This window comes from Schistocerca gregaria, chromosome 1 (genome assembly GCF_023897955.1).
Source record: "Schistocerca gregaria isolate iqSchGreg1 chromosome 1, iqSchGreg1.2, whole genome shotgun sequence".
Lineage (NCBI taxonomy): Eukaryota > Metazoa > Arthropoda > Insecta > Orthoptera > Acrididae > Schistocerca > Schistocerca gregaria.
This window is the reverse complement of record NC_064920.1, coordinates 263,201,285-263,220,179: the sequence shown is the minus strand read 5'-3', so window position 1 is coordinate 263,220,179 and position 18,895 is coordinate 263,201,285.

Below are 18,895 nucleotides of genomic sequence, written 5' to 3'. Positions count from 1 at the left end.
AATAAAATGCTTGACAGACATCGGGAATGTTTTAAATGCTGATTAAAGATGCAGCTCCTTCTGTACCGTAGAGAAATTCTTGAACAGATGTAAGAAGCTAATTACATTTTGTAAGTTGCTAACTTACAGCAATTTGCCGGCCGGAGTGGCCGAGCGGTTCTAGGTGCTACAGTCTGGAACCGCGAGAGCACTACGGTCGCAGGTTCGAATCCTGCCTCGGGCATGGATGTGTGTGATATCCTTGGGTTGGTTATGTAGTTCTAAGTTCTAGGGGTCTGAAGACCTCAGAAGTTAAGTCCCATAGTGCTCAGAGCCATTTCAACCCTTTTACACCAATGTAAAAACTTCACTGTGCAATTCGTACAAGTCGCAGTATTTTCAATTGACATGTCCCACACCAGATAATTCATTTTGAATATGATTATTGGGACGTTTAGCTAACTAACATACGGAGTAGTAGCTCCAGATCTGCTCTCAAAATGCAGTCGGTTGTATGTAAGCACGTATTTCGTAATGCACCCTGGTACAACAGACAACATATGACAGAAGGGTAGGAGAAGAACATACTTGTAAATTTTTCCTTCACATTTACAAATTTTAGGGAGATATACACAAGCTATAACTGCTTAACTATCGGTAAATCTCCAGACACAAAAAATAGCGTATAAGGAAAGCTCTTTGCCTGATTGTCGAGGATTATCCCCAGTACAGAAACTTATCAATTAGTTCTACGAGTTCATTGTTGATTTGTGTAAATTCTTTTCTGTTGATTTCGTATTATTTCACTTTCACAATTTACTTTCAGTCCTGCTTTCAAACTTGCACTATTATGTTCTTCTATTGGTTTTCGAAGTTTTGTTAAACAGTGGAGTCTCACCAGATAATCCGCACTCAGAGTGCGGATTATCCGATTTGTAGATTATTCGTGCTTAATTCGGGGATTTTTTAAAATCAAAGACGAAACTTCAAGTATTCTGTTTGAATCTGAATGAATATTTTCACTAGGAATTCGCTGTAATACGCGTCACGCATGTTTTACAACCGGAAGACGATGTGGGCCCAATCCCGCTGTCCCACATTCCTTCAATTGTTTCCAATTTCATCTTTAGGTAAACGGCGTGACTCTTCCCTTATAACATTTCCGCAATGGACAGCCTGTCTATATGTTTTCCTAGCCCTTTCCATAGGAACTAAAAATCGATAGTAAAAGGAAGTGGTGTAGGTTTTCTTCTGGCGCGGTTCGCTTCACATTTCTTGCTCTGTGGTGATACGAAATGAAAGTATATTTTTAAACATCACCAGGAGCAATGCATTGTTGATAACTTTCTTTAACCGTTGAGAGATCTCACTAATAGCTTCTAAAATGGATCATTGCTGTTGCTGGAATTATGGACAGTTGACATGTGTTAGGAAGATGACAGATAAACTCAAGTGTGTTGTTCCTGTGCTCGATAAGAGTTTAGAAGTTGTAGATAAGTTGGAAAAGGTCGAATTTTGGGCTAAACTTTATCTGACTTGTGATGTAGGTATACGAACGTAGAGAGACATAAAGAAAAGCAGTTAAATTTTGCAGCAAAAATTGACAGCCAATCCGAACCGTCAAAACTTTTAAGTGGCTAGAAACTTCAACTTCTATGAAACTACGAGGGCGTGCTTGGTGCTTAGAAGTAATATCTCTGAATTTTTATATGAAAACTATTAAGCTTTTGCATTTTTATTATTCTTGTTTACGTATATACCTTGCAACATAGTCACCCTGGCAACGAACAAAATCCTCCCAACGAGAGACCAATTTGTTCCTACCACCACTGCAGACCAAAGGCGGCCAAGAATTCTGCTCACCACTTGTGCCCTGGTCCACATGCATGGCACTCATTGAGGCTACACATATCCCCCGCTCCTGCACCATGCTGTCTGAAAGGGAACAGGGAGAAGGGAGAGTAAAGAGCGACCATGGCGTATTTAAATGGCAAAGCAGTTATTACTTATTTCTCTACAACATAGTTCACAAACTAAACAATTTTTCAATATTACTTAATTATTTTTGGCACGCTCAAGACATAATTTAATTTTTATCTGGTACAAACTGGCGGCTTACAGATAGGTGCAGATCATTTTACACATTTTCGCACTCAGGTTCCCACGTAATAGTGACTTATTTTGTTTCACAATCGGGAAAAGCCTTTCACACACGTTCTGATCTAAATATTGCATCAGGTTAGCAAACTCATTATAGAGACGGGGAAAATCTCCTGGGGTAAACAATGTAGACATCCTGGACAGTTTTAAAGTAAAAGGATTTTAATTAATGAAAAGCCGCTCCAGTTGCTTTTTATTAGAAATTGATTCAGTTCACACGACTGGATAATCTGACGTTGTTTCGCTATGGCATAACTTTTAGATGCACTTGATAATGGCTGAATATAAAGACTGAAAAAGGTCGTGTGAATTTAATAAAGTTCTAAAAGAAAAGTAACTGGAGGGCTTTTCATTAATTTTACATCAGTTACGGAATCAGCAGCGTCATGCATACGTGTAGAAAGTAATAATAGTGATAGGATTTTCTTTAAAACGGGAATTACATTGCAGATCAATAAGTTACATATGCACATGCACAGGAGCGCTTCCAACTGAAGCGGCAAACGGTCTCCAAAACAGCTCGAAAAGAAATTTCAGATTGACATTGTCTTCAAAAACTTTTAGAAAATATACCCTTGTAATTCTTTCAAGACAACAACGAATTCTTCTTTAACACCAGTTACCTTAGGGAAATTGACGGTCTTATTTTGGTCAGAATTTGTGCCTTCCACATTGTGATTTTCTTTGTAAAGACACCCTTATTAGACGAGAAATAAGTTTTTTTCTCAATTTGTAGTGTCTTAATGTGGGTAGGGAATAGTAAAGTCCATTAAGCTGCAAGGTCTGTAATCCATTTCGGATGATCTAATTTTCGTTGTTGCACTCTTCTTTCCTTCATAAGTTCAAAAATAAAATCGAAAAATTGTTCCAGGCATGCCTTGGCTTAATAAATGTAATTTGCGATATTACATACAGCCGTTAGCTAGGCGACTGAAGATGGGACCTGGTGCCAATATTCCATGTAATATTACTGTATTCGGTCATATAGACCGTTTGCCTTGATCAAACACAATTGTCTTCCTTAACACATATACATTTTTTAGTGAAGTTTCGCCATGCTCACTGCGGTCACTTTCTTTTCTGTTTTATAAAAGGAGAATATATTGAATAGTAGGCATTAACGTAATTATGCTCATAATATTTTAACTATTTATATTCCTTAATATCACGTACTGATGTCCAGGTAATCGTCTGTCAACTACACTACAGCTGATATTTTGATATATCCTGTAATTGGCAACAAATGAGGATTTATCTGTATTGAATTACATTCTTGTAATGAATTATTAGGCCTAAAATACAAGTATTGATGCTTTTCGCGCTTTCTCGGTGTTAAATTAACTGACTACAATTATTTGTATGTTATATTCAGCTGTCAACACTCATTTGTCATAGCTGTTAACTGTTGTTTGCTAGGTCAATGTAATAACTTTCAAAATATTGTGAGGGCATATTTCCTGTGAAGAGGTTTCTAAGTTGGTGAGTGTGGGGGTGGGGGTATATGTAATGATTTTATACAGGGTGTTTCCGTAAGAGCGTGCAAAAACGTAACAGAACATAGAGAATGCTCCGCTGGACAATCTGAGATATGGGGAACCTGGTGTAGGAGAAGCCAGTTGAAGAAGATACAGAAGTAAACTTTTCTACGGCTTTGTCCAGCATTACTGTTTTCCACCATATTTACAACTAACATATTACTTGTGACGGGTTTTCTATATTGATGAGTGTGGGGGGTGTGGGTATATGTAATGTTTTTATACAGAGTGTTTCCGTAAAAGCGTGGAAAAATGTAACAGGACATAGAGAATGTTCCACTGAACAATTTGAGACAGGTAACCTGGGGTAGGAGAAGCCAGCTGAAGAAGATATGGAAGCAAGCTTTTCTACCGCTTTGTCTATTATTACTGTTTTCCACCTTATTTACAACTAACAAGCGCACAAGTTTACACATATTGTGCTGTTCATTTACACGTACATTCTTTATTTCCTGCAAGGGAACAAGGAGGACGAGCCTGATTACTAAGAAGTCGTGTTGCAGATTTTGTTTACTTCACTTGTCCGTAAGGTGGCTCTGTTGTATCATATTTACATTGTCCTATGACCGAACGAGCTATGCATAATCAACGACAGACCCGTTCATTACTCAGTGCTATTCAGAGACGTACAGTACAATACGATGGAGCAGTACCGGGACAGTTTCGCAGAAATCACTGACATGCACCTTGTGTATGGGTAAGTAAGTTGCAATGCTCTCGCTGCTGAAAGGCTGTACAGTGATCGATTTCCTAACAGTCATCGTCCATCACGACTAGTGTTTATTTCTCTCGATTGTAAGATACAATGATGGTATTTGTAGTTAACTGTAACTAATGTAATAAAAAAGTACACAGTAATGTGATTTTATTCCTATTATCTTCATAAGCTAGCTCCCCTGACCCCAGGTCCCCTACCTCAATTTTTTTGAGTGGCGCATCCTCTATGTCCTGTTAAATTTTTGCTCTCTCTTACGGAAACACCTTGTAATGAAACATGGCAACGCGGAAACCGTGAAACGTAAGTATCAAAAAATTACATATATCCTTCCCTCTCCACCCCCACCCCCCTTCCCCCAATTTTGAAACCTAATACAGTAACCAGTTAAACAACAGTTAAAGAATAATTTATAGTTCAGTATCAACAGAATGTAACATACAATCAACTGTACTAACGTAATCTGATATTAATAACATGAAACTTCCTGACAGATTGAAACTGTGTGCCTTGCCTAGACTCGAACTCGGGACCTTTGCCTTTTGCGGGCAAGTACTCTACCAGCTGAGCTATCCAAGCACGACTTACGACCCGTCCTCACAGCTTCAATTCTGCCAGTACCACGTCTCCTACCTTCCTAACTTCACAGAAGCTCTTCTCCTAACCCTGCAGAACCAGCACTCCTGGAAGATAGGATATTGCGGAGACATGGCTTGGTCACAGCCTAGGGTATGTTTCCAGAACGACATTTTCACTCTGCAGCGGAGTGTACGCTGATATGAAGCTTCCTGACAGATTAAAACTGCCTCGTGGAAAAGGTCCCAAGTTCGAGTCTCCGTCCGGCACACAGTTTTAATCTGTCAGGTAGTTTCATATCAGCGCACACTTCGCTGCAGAGTGAAAATCTGATTCTGGATTAATAACGTGGATAAAAAAACACCCATATTGCCACCGTAGACCTAACATTTAATATATGTAATATACTGCAGAGACGGTGGGACCGCCTTTTAATACTGGGAGGAGTCAGGTTTCATCCCATATACAGGTTAGTAATAGTGTCGCACTGGTCGAAGCAACATAGTGCATTCGCGGTGGAATGCTATTTTCGCTACGGCGAATCTGTTGTGTGCTCGCAGCATTTCAGGATTCAGCCACCATATCCAGTTCCTGCTCGTGGAACTCTATTGAACTGGGTAAGAAACTTCGACGCTACTTCCATTGTGTCGAATAGAAAGTCAACTGACTCTCGGAAAACCGTCTGAACTCCCGAGAACATCGAACGTGTGCGTAGCAGTTTACAGGCAAACCTTGGTTCCAACAAGACGGCGGGCCATGCCATACATCCAACAAGCTCTCCGTGAAGCGTTTGGCAACTGCTTAATTTCCAAACGCGATACTGTCAAATGTTTGCCTCCCTCGCCTGATTTACCCGTGCCAGATTAGTACCTGCGGAGTTATTTGAAAAAACAGAATGTACTCCGACCGGCAGAGAAGCGTGCAACAGTTAAAAGATCGGATTCACGATCAAATTTCCACAAATCCTCCAGCAGTTACTGGCTCAAACGCCTCAAGTATTGCGTAGCCTGTGATAGTCATCAATTGCCCGATGCAATGTTACGTAAGTAAACGTGGATAAATTTTTAACCTTGTGTAAAATGTTCAACCTTGTTTCGCGATTGGCTTGTGTGTTAATCGTGTTTGAAATTGCCAAAACATTGCAAACCTAGATGAATATATTTGGTCAAAATGTTATGAATATAATTACCATAATCCCACAAGCGTATACATCGTCACGCAATATTTTCGTTGTTTTTCTACTGAAAATAATGTTAATCAGCTGATGATGGTAACACTTGACCGAAAAGGTGCCACTACATATATCACTTTATTGAACTGGACCACATAGCATTATCCTTGTTTTGCTTTTGTTGCCGTTCATCAAACTCATTTGGATACGTTCAGGGTTTCAATAGTCTGCTAAGCGTCTTGCTGACTCTACCACAACTACAGTTTCCCTGGTACCAGAACACGTTCTTTCTTTTGTTCCCTTCATTTTAATTCTTTTTACAAAATTATCTTAGATTTCTTTACTTTCGGCTATATATACAGCTTTAGCAAAACGGAGAATAGGCTTCAACCCTGTCCCACCCTCGTCAACTACTGCTTCCTTACCATTTCATTCGACACGTGTAACTACTGTAAGATTTCTGTGCAAGTTGTGAGTAATTATTCGCTCCCTGTATTATACCCCTGATAAATTCAGAATTTCAAATAGGGTGTTCTAGTCATGAGCATCAAGGAACCTTTGTAAACCCACATATTTCGGCATACATGAAATAAATAAGAGAGACATGTGGCAGTACTTTGTCATAAAAATCAGCTTAATTCACACATTTGTAGATAATTAGCAATACGAACGAACATTAAACGAGAATTAGAGCGTAATCCAGAGTGCTACCTTACATCTACAGGTAGCAGGTACCTTAGCACGAAAATGAACTTTTAAATCGGGTTGTTCTTACGATGTGCGTACAAGTAAGATCGGAAAAAACTATCGAGACATTATTCAATGGAATGTGGCTTACATTGATACTAAAAGTCAATATGTTGTCAAGACGGCACTAATATTACAAAAAAGAAACAATTATCTACGTGGTGCACACAAAAAATAATACTTTCATGACCGTTTTGTGACTAATTCACATTGACTGAAATTTCATATTTTGAGGGAAAGTAAGTTTCTGAACATATACCTATATCTTTACTTCCTGCATCGACTGATATAGTTATTTCAAAAAAGAACTATATGAAAGTGCTTTAAACCTTGATATGAAGTAAGCTAAATTATTTTTGTGTCTCAGATTTGGTGTGTATTAGCCATCCCTCCAAAAACTGTGATTAAAATCTGGTTCTGTCAGTATATCCCGCAACGTTTTGGCACTATCACGTAAGAGAAAACGAGAAACAAAAACCTTCGATTATGAACTGACATCTGTTTGCGGAATTATATGTAACGTGTTTTACGTTAAAAGAAGCTGGAAATTACGTCCAATCTTGTGAAATGTATGTTATTCAACAGGCCGATCTTATACATCAGAATCAAGAATTATTATGAGCATATTTAGATTCGAAAAACACTTTATAGACAGGATCAATCGATTAGTTATCGATTGTGTGCTTGCTAATGATCTTTGAATACAGAAAGCAGTGTATGTATGATACTTGTATCTCAGCTTCCATGAAATCAGTATCTTTGAGATCCATTTTGCGACTTGCTGTTTCTCTCATTGTGTCTAAACGCGCATAATACTTTGAAAATGCAGAAGCACGCAGAGCTGCAGTTCGTCGCTACAGTACAAGAGTCCGCAGGCGCTGCGAGATCGTCAGCGGACAACGACCGCAACAGCACAAACACATCACTGTGCCACAAATTGTGTGGTCACAGGCAGAATAACAGCGGGTGGTGGGAGGAAGCCAACAGGAAGGCAACGACGGCGACCGACAGCCTGTTTGTGCGATGAATGAGTACGTGTGCACGCATGACGTATACGCTCGCGGCGCTCATAAAGGGGACATCATACAATCGCGGCTTCGATAATATGGCGCTGTGTTCACGGCAGCACAGTCTAACATATACAGTCAAAACACTGTCTGCTGTGGGAGGTGTAGTAGTAAGACAGAGACACACTAGAGCTCCAAGAGTTAAGAAAATTTCATCTCGTAACGTCATATACATTGGCAATAGTGTTTTTTTTTTTTCAAATGTTAAGCTCATATTGAGAGATAATCCTAAAACAAACCTAAACAGAGATAAAACTCATGAATCAAATGACGTATGGTAAAAAGAACTGAATATAGATGCAGCTTAGCCTGCTGAAACCCAGAGAATGAGAACATATTAACCATGCCTAATAATTAGGGACCGTACTACCACACCATTTGATGTTTCATGAAATCTAACAATTGGAAATCAGTTTGCAAAACTGGATTTTTTTCGTATTTTATGTCGAAGTGTACACGGTACAGTACATTCACTTAACTGTAAAAATTGTTGTAAACTTTGTTGCAGTAAATTGATTACATTATAGTTTACTTAATATCAATGATTTTTCACAGAGCACAACTTAAACATAGCTAACACTTGGTTCAAGAATCATAAAAGAAGGTTGTACACACGGAAGAAGCCTGGAGATACTGAGAGATTTCAGATAGATTACATAATGGTAAGACAGAGATTTAGGAACCAGGTTTTAAATTGTAAGACATTTCCAGGGGCAGATGTGGACTCTGAACACAATCTAATGGTTATGAACTGTAGATTAAAACTGAAGAACCCGCAAAAAGGTGGGAATTTAAGAATATGGGACCTGGGAACAAATGGCAGGAATGGGGGAAAGAAATTCAGTAGAAGAAGAATGGGTAGCTTTGAGGGATGAAGTAGTGAAGGCAGCAGAGGATCAAGTAGATAAAAAGACGAGGGCTAGTAGAAATCCTTGGGTAACAGAAGAAATATTGAATTTAACTGATGAAAGGAGAAAAGAGAAAAATGCAGTAAATGAAGCAGGCAAAAAGGAATACAAACGTCTCAAAAATGAGATCGACAGGAAGTGCAAAATGCATAAGCAGGGATGGCTAGAGGATAAATGTAACGATGTAGAGGCTTATGTCACTAGGGGTAAGATAGATACTGGCTATAGGAAAATTAAAGAGACCTTTGGAGAAAAGAGAACCACTTGTATGAATATCAAGAGCTCAGATGGAAACCCAATTCTAAGCAAAGAAGGGCAAGCAGAAAGGTTGAAGGAGTATATAGAGGGACTATACAAGGGCGATGTACTTGAGGACAATATTATGGAAATGGAAGAGGATGTAGATGAAGATGATATGGGAGATATGATACTGCGCGAATAGTTTGACAGAGCACTGAAAGACCTGAGTCGAAACAAGGCCCCAGGAGTAGATAACATTCCATTAGAACTACTGACGGCCTTGGGAGAACCAGTCCTGACAAAACTCTATTAGCTGGTGAACAAGATGTATGAGACAGGCTAAATACCCTCAGACTTCAAGAAGAATATAATAATTCCAATCCCAAAGAAATCAGGTGTTGACAGATGTGAAAATTACCGAACTATCAGTTTAATAAGTCATAGCTGCAAAATACTAACGCGAACTCTTTACAAACGAATGGAAAAACTGATAAAGGCCGACCTTGGGGAAGATCAGTTGGGATTCCGTAGAAATATTGGAACACGTGAGGCAATACTTACCCTACGGCTTATCTTAGAAGCTAGATTAAGGAAAGGCAAACCTACGGTTCTAGCATTTGTACACCTAGAGAAAGCTTTTGACAATGTTAACTGGAATACTCTCTTTCAAATTCTAAAGGTGTCAGGGGTAAAATATAGGGAGCGAAAGGCTATTTACAATTCGTATAGAAACCATATGGCAGTTATAAGAGTTGAGGGGCATGAAGGGGAAGCAGTGGCTGGGAAGGGAGTGAGACAGGGTTGTAGCCTCTCGCCGATGTTATTCAATCTGTATATTGAGCAAGCAGTGAAGGAAACGAAAGAAAAATTCGGAGTAGGTATTAAAATCCATGGAGAAGAAATAAAAACTTTAAGGTTCGCCGATGACTTCGTAATTCTGTCAGAGACAGCAAAGGACTTGGAAGAGCAGTTGAACGGAATGGATAGTGACTTGAAGGGAGGATATAAGATGAACATCAACAAAAGCATAACGAGGATAATGGAATATAGTCGAATTAAGTCGGGTGATGTTGAGCCTATTATATTAGGAAATGAGACACTTAAAGTAGTAAAGGAGTTTTGCTATTTGGGGAGCAAAATAACTGATGATGGTCGAAGTAGAGAGGATATAAAATGTAGGCTGGCAATGGGAAGGAATGCGTTTCTGACGAAGAGAAATTTGTTAACATCGAGTATTGATTTAAGTGTTAGGAAGTCGTTTTTGAAATTATTTGTATGGAGTATAGCCATGTATGGAAGTGAAACATGGACGATAAATTGTTTAGACAAGAAGAGAATAGAAGCTTTCGAAATGTGGTGCAACAGAAGAATGCTGAAGATTAGATGGGTAGATCACATAACTAATGAAGAGGTGTTGAATAGGATTTGGGAGAATAGACGTTTGTGGCACAACTTGACTAGAAGAAGGGATCGGTTGGTAGAACATGTTCTGATGGATCAAGGGATCACTAATTTAGTATTGGAGGGCAGCGTGGAGGGTAAAAATCGTAGAGGGAGACCAAGAGATGAATACACCAAGCAGATTCAGAAGGATGTAGGTTGCAGTAGGTACTGGGAGATGAAGAAGTTTGCACTGGATAGAGCAGCATGGAGAGCTGCATCAAACCAGTCTCCGGACTGAAGACCACAACAACAACAACAACATAATACCAATGATTCTGAAACAATTGGTCTATACTTTAAAAATTTCCAAATAAAACTATTTAACAAAAAGCAACATTCGATAGACATAGTATCTCCAATATCGGACGTCTTAGTGAAAGCATAACAACTTTAACGTAGAGCGAACTGCAGAAATTATTTTTCGCATCAAAGAAAATTGTGTTTTCAGAAAACTGATACATAGTGAAAGGAGTATGCCTTAAAGTGATCATAGACTGATATTATACTATGCACATGTAAGGTATGATCACAGCAACAAACGAGCAAAACGGAATTAGAAAAATACAAATACGATCTCATTTCAGCGGCTGGCTGTCGTTGCATGGTAGTAGTTGACAAACCCAGAATATATTGCAGAGAAAAATAATGTCAATAAACAATGCCAGTACAAGAGCAAAAGTTCTGTAAATATCAGTGTTCACGTTACTTGACTCTTAAGGGGCTGGTTGGACTAGTGGACTGAGTGACTACATCCGTATGTCAAACACAACGTAATAGAAAAGTTTGTGTTGAAAAATTAATTTATAATATTCCACATAATTATTTCTTTTTAGGGAGGAAGATGCAAAGAAGGTTTGTTTTCAAGTCTAATTGCACATCCACAGTTTTGCCACCCTCAGGATACTTAGCAAAGCTGGAAATGACTACTGAACGATGTTGTTTCTTCTTATCATTGCTCTAGAGAACCATAGTATAAACTGATAGACATACCAAAACCTGCAGTCACCTGTTGCTACATGGAATCGTTCTACTTCCTGGCCATTTAATGTGCTACTATCGCTGTTACTAACAAAAGCAGATAATAATGTCACAAATCTACAAAGGCCCTACACCAAATATGAGGTCTTAGACGATAAGACAGATAGCGCAAGACATCAGTCTAAGGAAACCAATACCTTGATCAGCTGATGGGTCAATAACAGATGGCTTACGAAATATACTTAAACATTTTTTGTTGTAATGATTATCGGTCAGATTTTTTTTTTTAATTTTAATAGTGAAACATTTTTCTCTATTTAGTTACATGGACAAATATATGAACAGAAGTACTGTTCTGTTCCACAACTAAGGAGTCCCTAAAAACACAAAAACTTTGTTAACACTTTTGTTGAAACAACAAAAGATATCTTCGCCGAATGCAAAATTTTTGGAGCCACCACCGAACTAAGCAAAGGCAGGCTCATGTGCAACTTCTGCATCAGGGCTGATACAGCAAATTTTACAGCACACAACAAAGGGCACTGCTACACATCACTTGAGCAAGGTGTCTGGATTTCCATTTCATCATTATGACATCACTGTGAAGGAAGAATAACGCCATCCTGCCAAACAGTGGAGGAACGACGATAAATCTTGTACAAGAACACTTCTCAGAAGTTAATGAGCTGAAAGTCTGCAACAAAAGACTGAGACATTGCACCATGATGAAGAATGCTGTCAGGCACACAAAACCAGGCCATATTCGGCCATCCTCAGCAAGAGGTAACATCTTAGCCCCTAAGAGACATACCTAAGAGACATGCTACAAATAGCAAATACCCTGTCTCTATTCAGTTGGAGTGAGCCAGTTCCAAGACAGGACCTGCGATACACTGGCTACCTCACGCGAGATGACTACTACCTTCGATACAGCAGCCAGTGCAACCTGGTCGACTCAACCACTCTGAGGTGCTGTCCTCTCATCCGCTGATGTGAAGACGTGGTGCCTTCTATCGGTTGCTCACTGGGAGGAGTCTGATAGCACTTGGCGCACTGTCAATTTGTCACTGTTCCAGGGAGACGAGCTAAATGCTACTGCCCTCCTCCCCGTTCCCTCGCTCCCCTCCCCCCCCCCCCCCCCTCCCCCAAAGCTTTCATCTGCGACTGGGCGCAAGCGCCAACCGCATTCTTCTGGTGGAAAGGCCAAGATATAACTCTGCACAGCCACCAACATCCTGTAAAGAGCCGCTAAGAACTTACTGGTGCCCTGTCTTCAACATCCACCAGTGAACTGTGTCGTCGGGCCGTTGGATGTCACTACGGTATGGGCAACGCCTGCCACCAGCTGGGCCGGCTACCCTGCACAGCACCGCTTCTGCTGTGTTAGCTGTCTGAACCTTGCCGCCACGCTACGGACTAGAGAGGTGGGCGCATCAGCGCAATCCAATGCGGTGTGCCGCTTCTGCTTCCACAGCCACTGCTGTGGAGAAAACGATTAAATTGTAGAACATAACAATAAATGTGTAAAACGCTAGTGCCTCTGGGGCCCTGAAAGGCCCTCACCACTGCAGTCCGCACTTCATCCTGCACTCCACCCCGAGAACTGAGTGCTCAGCGTGACGCACTGTCATACCAAGGGGGCTCGGCGGCGATTCCCGGCTGGGTCGGAGATTTTCGCTGCGCAGGGACTGGGTGCTGTGTTGTTCTTATCGTCTCATCCCCATCGACACGCAAGTCGCCGAAGTGGCGTCACCTCTAAAGACCGATCTACCCGACGGGAGGCCCTAGCCGCACGACATTTCATTTCATCATCCTGCATCCCACCGACCCCTCATATTTTTCAAGATAAAGTTATGGAATAAACATGAAGCTAAGGAGTAAAATAGTTCCTAAATAAAGGCAGTATTTAACAATATTTGTATACGTATAAACGTTATGAACTGTTTTAATAAACATCTTTTATACATTGATCTTGTAAAAACTACAAATGCATATTTATTAAAATCATCCACTGTCTTATTTCTGATCCTCATTCAAACTTAACAATTTTCTTCTACACAACCATCAGTACAGGTAATATTGTTCTTATTGATTAAGTACAACGGAATGCCCAGCCCCTGTCTTGAGTAATAATTATTCACAGCGAATGACAATGAAAAGTTGTACAATTAACATTTTTTGCCAGTGTGTATAGACACTGAGGTATATGGTTTCGGAAGAAAAGTTCATTCACTTTTCCTTCGCGTGTGACTCACATGGGGTCACTGAGAATTTAGAGAGATACTTTAGAAGTCCGATCTACATTGGACAGTGAAGTTTAAGATACACTTTATCTGTGCTTTTATGGATATAAGTGTGAAGTGAATTCTTACGTTCAAGATTCAATCTATCGTTTTACTCATTGTAAAATTACGTTTAGCTGAAGTTTGGTTTAGTTTGTGTAAAAGTGTATGAGAAACACTAGGACTAATGATCACTACGTTAATAGTAAGGATACTGAGAAGAAAAATTCAGTAGTAGAATGTGGTTACACACTTATAGATATTAATAGCAAAATTTCGGTACTTCGCATTGAGAATCAGCATGGATTCATGCAGCTCTTCACTTAAAAAAGTTAATGAATGGCAAAAGATATTTAGGCGACAAAATGTAAATATTTTTTGACCCTCTAGGACAGCTTTCTTTATATGACATTTTTAATGTAGTCTTCTCCTCGCCTGATTAAGGTTTCAGAATTTATACTTCATTAAGTCATATAACAATCTTTTGAAATGCCTCGTATATACAACGATGATGAAGCTACTGAAGAAAAGCTAATCTGACGCTTGTAAAAATACGCACACACCAAACTGTAAATACAGTTTTACAAACGTTGTTTTTTTCCACGTTTGTTTTTGCGACTTTCGTAGAAACTGCAACTGTAGTGCTACATATGTAGTACTAATGCAGTAAGTCGCTCAAGCGTTAAAACTTTGTGTAAAAACCAAAATTGAAGGATAAATCTGGTGTCATTTCCAACAACAGCACGAGAAACATTTTACACGCATTTTTGAGGGACTGCTAGTCAACATTTTTGCTATACATTAGAACAATTGTGACTACTAGCTCCTCTTCCCATAGTGCGTAGTGACAGGGACTTGGCTTCATCTAAGACGTCTCGCGCCCTGACGTAGGATTCAAAGTTAACTACTGCAGAGGTACGGGCACTGTTTCTACGCTCCAAGGATGAGATAGACAGCACATAACGCCATTACACGGCAACGAACATTTCAGTCAGCTGAATGTTGCACAGGAGTTGCAGTTGTGGAGGGTAATGTTCTTCACTGCAGTATTTTCAGCCAAAATGTATTGATTATAACAAACTGTTGTGGTGCTAGTGATCGCACAGTAACATTTGTAAAAGGAAATAACATCTTTCACAGACTACGTTATTGACTATTTATATAAACATTGCCTGAAAAAAATTTGTACACCCCGAAAGGCGACTTGCATTTTCATACGATGACTGCATACGCAACCTGTGATCCTACATGCACTGATAATGATATCAGCGTCTTTCGCCAACAGATAGTGTAGAGGCATAGCTACCAGAGCGCCATCTGTATCTATCCTTTAATAGGGAATACTCAATCAGAAGGCTCAGTGTGGTGCAAACGTGTGAAGCAAGCAGGCGATCATGCCACGAAAACGCACTTGTGCTTCTTAAGGCCAAGTAATCCAGTTTGCAAAGGGGGTGGTTCTTTCGGGTGAACTGTTGGTCGCACTCCATCAGTTGTGCAACGATGTTGGTGCCAGTTGTCAAGTGAGCGTTATAATACCCGCAGACGAGGTTCTGGACGTTCACCTAGCACTCATGCCCACACCCACCTAGCCACTCTTTCACTCACGCCACAGCACCGAGGCGCGCGGCTCGATTAGTGCCATCAGAGGATCACCTTGAGGATGGAATAACCTGCTGTAGACCTCAGCGATGAAAGCAGATTTTCCTTCACGCAAGTGATGTCGTCTGCGCGTATGATGTGAGCGCTATGTCGTACAGTGCATTCGTCTGAGACACACTGGCCCTACCCGAGGCCTTTATAAGGTCTACGATGCGACAGAGTACAACTCTCGTTCGTCTTTGGTAATTCTGGAGGGTAGGCTAACCACTGCCCGGTGCAGAATGTCGTTAGATGAGTTCTTTTGCCGTTTTTGCAACAGCGAAGTGATGTGTTATTCCGACAGAATAATGCTCGCCCCATACAGTCCGTGAAATTGAACGTGCTGTGAAAGACGTGTAGCACTTGCATGGCCAGAACGATCTCCGGATTTATCTCCAATCAAGCGCTTGTGAGTTATGCGAGACTGCACAGTAATGCGACGTGACTCGTGCAGCTCGTCAGTCGACAACACTTACATAACTACGTGACAGCTCGAGCATGAGTGGCATAACGTACCCCTGTACGATCGACTAGATGCCAGTCAGCGACTGCATTGCCACCTGGAGGCTACATCACGTATTAATATGGGTGCTTCAGCATGGGTCGGTACATGGTACCTCAGAACAGCTTGTGCTATTGATCTGTAAATGTAATTATTTCATGTACTCCATACCTACTGCGCAACAATAAGTAAATCCAATTACTTCATGTACTCCTTATGTACTGCGTAACAACATACCCTGACTGACTTAGAAACCTCTAAAAGGATGTAAAGGGTATATTAATTTTCTTTCTATCAGTGTATTTATTTGTGCATAAATATTCCAAATACATCGGTCTCATAAAACAATATGCGAATATTTTTTTCTATTTCTGTCCACCTTACGAAGACTTTAACTTTTCGTTACGTTAACAACAATGAACAGTTTTACAATTAACACGGTACGGTACGAAGGTAATGTTTCGATCGTTGTCTTGAAAATGAAAGCTTCCATACAAGCTTCATATCAAAGAGTTTTCGCCTAGATATTTTGTCAATGAATTCTCTGAAGTCAGACGACATGCCGCATATTTTTAATTTTCCTCCACATCTGGCAGCTAAGGAAATATATATAAATGCATCATTTCACAGAAACACGTAAGAAATCTTACCTTTATCTGATGGTAAAATTTAAAATGAACTGTATAGTAAACATACGTTTATCAATGGAAATATAAAGATAGCCAGTGTGCACAAGTATTGTACTTGTGCAAGGAGATAAATTCCACCAGAAACTATATTCAGGTCTGATTTACTATGTGACTGTTATATTTGTTAAAACCATTTTTACTTCATTTCAGTCACTTTCATGCTTAGGAGTTAACGTCAACTTCAGATCTGAAAAACCTCCAATTTTATATACGAGATAAAAAATAATTTAGGATCACAAAACAACAAAATTCCAGTACAAAAGTGGAGAATAGTAGTTTTAGCCTCGTTAATGGGAACCATGAATTGTCAGTTAAGTACTCTTAGCACTCCCCTCCACGGAAATTGCTTGCACTAAATGTACGCCAGGACCACAGTGATCCAAAATCCACAGTTGGTTTTGAAAATAAGACACGTTTTAAAAAGTCTAGCTCCGATGTTATGGGAACGATACGGAAGGAAATCGTTTTAACTTAAAAACATGACAAAGAGACTGAGTCAGTACTGCGTATTCGTGTCCAAAACCAATCGTTCAAACGTTACTACCACATGCTTGACGCTTCTTAGCACTGTACTGAAGGCAAATCTCGCACAATCTTGAATACGGGCATGTGGAACACCTCTTGCTTCAAATGATGACATAGGATTATTTTCAACAAGTAGTTTCTGAAGAACTTGAAAAATGTTGAATTTTATACTCACTTTCATGCCTAGTATTACTGTTGCCTTCTTCATGAGTGTTTTATGGAAAGAAAGTGAGAGTTCTATAGCGATTTGTAGATGTGAATTGCAATTAAAATTGGCCATCCATTGTGCTGAACCACAGTTGAACAGGCCACTGGCTACATAGCTGATCAAAAATATTACTTCCTGCCTTATTAACACTGCGGTTTTCGAAAACAATTTGTCAACATGCCACATTATTTCCGATGAATTCACACTGCAGTAGTTCTGTGTCGGAAGTCACGATGACCACATTACGCACATCGTGGCCATGAGCTGTGCCGTTCCACTGTGCTATAATCACTTAATTTAAACTCCACATTTGTGCTGCGATGACGAATAAGGAAAGAACGTGCAACAGAGCAATATCTGTTTTGGAAAATTTTATTCTGTTTGATAGCAAATGTTCAGCTTTTTGCCAAATAATACAACATTTACGACTCGATTAAATTTGCTGGTCAATAACTGTCTTTTATAGGGTATAGTTCTTCGCCAACTAATGCTTCTGTTGTCTTTAGAATAGTTACTCCTGAAACAGCTATTTACAAAAATGCAAAGTTTAACAGATAAATTAACTTGAGGGATGAAACAACAGGCAAAGATCCATATTTCAAAATTATTTTTGTTTAGTTTTAGCCGTTCATGCAGACCTTATTACTTAGTCAGTTGCTAAACAGATTATATTTCATTGTAGTAATAAGTATGCTTAAATTCTCGTAGAAATATCGACTAAAATCCGGTAGTGGACGACCCCTGTTTGATTCTGTTTTTACGTCGTAACCTGATCAATCTTACAAGCGTCCTAATCCAGTAACAAGAAGATGGGAGCAATTAAGTGCAGTTATATGTCTTCGAAATTGGGTAGCTTCCTAGAGCAGGATGTTTGCGTACATAATAAACTTACATTGTTCATCCGACAACCCAGCTGGCACCTTCCTGTATAGACTTCCATTTCCTCCAGAACACCCATATTTTTCCCCTTGTCAGCCACACGTGAGATCTTCAGATTACCATTGCTTGCAATGGTACGTTTTTCTGCCTGAAAGCACTAACCTGATGCTGTTCTATTACTAGCATGTGGAAACTCAGCAGCGCGGGAACGCGGGCGCCAGTCTCAAGTTGTGGGCGGGATGTTCCTGTGACACGTTCACAAGTGCAGCTGCTGCCAGTGTGGAAACCTGCGGAGCTCTCCGCTGTGTGGGGACTGGCGCGCCGCTTTCGCACACGAGTGAGTCCTCCAATCGCGGTCCCGTGCGGCTTTGCGGACGTCTCCGTGCTCCGAGTTTGCTACCAGCCCCTCTCTATTGTCACACAATGTGCACTTGGTGGAAGCGTATCAAAATACTGTGAATCCACCAAGTCCCAGTATCATGAAGCTCGCAGTTTAAATTTACTGCATGTTATCCTGTCAACACCCTCGCATCAAATATGCGCGTGGTTCGAATTCCTTAACTGAGTGGCTAGTGCCTGTCTCACTTTAAACAGGCATCTAAACTGTGGCAAGGCAAAACGAAGAGTATCCTCGAACTCGAGAAAGAAGATCA